The sequence below is a fragment of the Sciurus carolinensis genome, chromosome 9 (genome assembly GCF_902686445.1).
Source record: "Sciurus carolinensis chromosome 9, mSciCar1.2, whole genome shotgun sequence".
In the NCBI taxonomy this organism is placed as follows: Eukaryota; Metazoa; Chordata; class Mammalia; order Rodentia; family Sciuridae; genus Sciurus; species Sciurus carolinensis.
In genome coordinates this window covers 52,979,748-52,981,888 of record NC_062221.1, presented here as the reverse complement: position 1 = coordinate 52,981,888, position 2,141 = coordinate 52,979,748, and the positions used below count along the sequence as shown (strand labels likewise).

Here is a 2,141-nt window from a genome sequence, read left to right as displayed (position 1 = left end):
TATTATTAGTTGTCGTTATTATTTTTATATATTTTTTATTTGTTCTAATTAGTCATGTATGATAGTAGAATGCATTTTGGTAGATCATACATAAATAGGGTGTAAGCTCTCATTTTTCTGATTATACATATTGCAGGATTACATTGGTCATGCAGTCATACAGGTACATGAGATAATAATGCCTGTTTCACTCTACTAGCATTCCTTTCCCCATACCCCTTCCCCTCCCTTCACTCTCCTCTACCTACTATAAAGTGACTCTATTCTTCCCTATCAACCACCCCTCTTCTTGTGAATTAGCTTTCACATTCCAGAGAAAACATTCAACCTTTGGTTTTTTTCGGTTTGACTTATTTCACTTAGCATGATGTTTTCTAACTCCATCCATTTACCAGAAAATGCCAGAATTTCCTTCTTCTTTAAGGCAGAGTAATATTCCATTATTTGTGTGTGTGTGTGTGTGTGTGTGTGTGTGTGTGTGTGTGTGTATAAAACACATTTTCTTTATCCATTCATCTCTTGAAGGGCATCTATGTTGGTTCCATAGTTTAACTATTGTGAATTGAGCTGCTATAAACATTGATGTGGCTGTGTCACAGTAGTATGTTGATTTTAAGTCTTTTGGATATAAACCGAGGAGTGGGATAACTGGGTCAAACGGTAGTTCCATTCCAAGTTTTCTGAGGAATCTGCTTTCCATAATGGTTGCACCAATTTGCAGTCCTACCAGCAATGTATGAGTGTACCTTTTTCCCAACATCCTCACCAACATTTATTGTTGCTTGTATTCTTGATCATTGCCATTCTGACTTGAGTGAGATGAAATCTTAGAGATGAAATCTTTGATTTGTGTCATGATTGTTAATTATTGTCATTGAACTGTGCAATAGAATTCCAGAACTTACTGACCTTGTCTAACTCTAACTCAGTACCTGGTGACCAGCCTCTGCCCATTCCTACATCCCTCTTACTTCCTGAAGCCTCTTGTAACCCTGCTCTAATCTCAGCTTTGTGAGATCAACTTTTTTAGATTTCATGCACTATTTGTCTTTCTGTGCCTGACTTTCATTTCATCTAACACCATGACTTCTGGTTACATCCATGTTGTCACAAATGACAGGATTTCATTCTTTTTTTAATGGATGAATAATATTTCATCATGTATACATACCATGTTTTCTTTATCCCTTCATTAGTTGGTAGACACAGGTTTCTAATTCTTCTTCTTTATTTTATTTTATTTTATTTTATTTGTGGTGCTGGGGATTGAACCCAGGGCCTTGTGCATGCGAGGTGAGCACTTTACCAGCTGAGCTACATCCCTGGCCCTACAGGTTTCCAATTCGTGGCTTTTTTTTTTTTTTTTTTTTTTTTTTGGTTTTGACCCTTTAATGAGGAAAAAAAAAAAAAAAGATGTACTATGGAGCTCAAAAATGCTGTGGTCAGTGTGTCAGTTGGGTCAAGGGATGGGGCTACACATGGCAGAACTAGCAAACAGAATACATGTCAACAAAGATACACATGGTCACAAAACATAAAACTGTGCTTGACATGGTTAAGTCTCAGTTTCCTCATTACTCGGCAGCATGTTGGGGATCCCGCTGCTGATGTGAAACAGACTTTCAGACTCTGGGCATTGCAGGGTGGTCCACCTCCTGCAGCACGTGGTACATCTTTCAGAAATATCTTGTTGTTCTCTAGTCCTCAATCAGCTCTTTGGGCACCAACACAAGGTGCAAGGTATCAGCCGCCTCCAGAAGCGCCGCCCACTCCACCTTGGGTATCATCTGTGCTATGAAGTCAGGGTGAACTCCACGGGGTTGATTCAGACTTTGGTGGCCTGGAGGCAAAGAAGCCCCAACCCTGGTACATGAGAGCTCAGTAGATGGTGGGTGGGCAGCTTCATGTTGTTACACGTGGTCTTCTGATTCTTGGCTATTGTGACTAGTGCTGTAATAAACATGCAAGTGCAGATGTCTCTTTAACATACTGATTTCATTTCTGTTGGATGTATACCTAGTAGTGAGCTTGGTGGATCATATGGTAGTTTTATTTCTAATTTTTTGAGGAACCTCTGTACTGTTTTTCATAATGGCTATACTAATTTACCTTACCACCAATAGTGTGTAATGGTTCCCTTT

General features: G+C 39.3%; 1 pseudogene; it reads right to left on the bottom strand.

Annotated features, from left to right (window-relative positions):
• Positions 1 to 1,555: 1,555 nt before the first annotated feature.
• On the bottom strand, positions 1,556 to 1,906 carry LOC124992395 (multifunctional methyltransferase subunit TRM112-like protein; annotated as a pseudogene).
• Between the last annotated feature and the right edge of the window lie 235 nt (positions 1,907 to 2,141).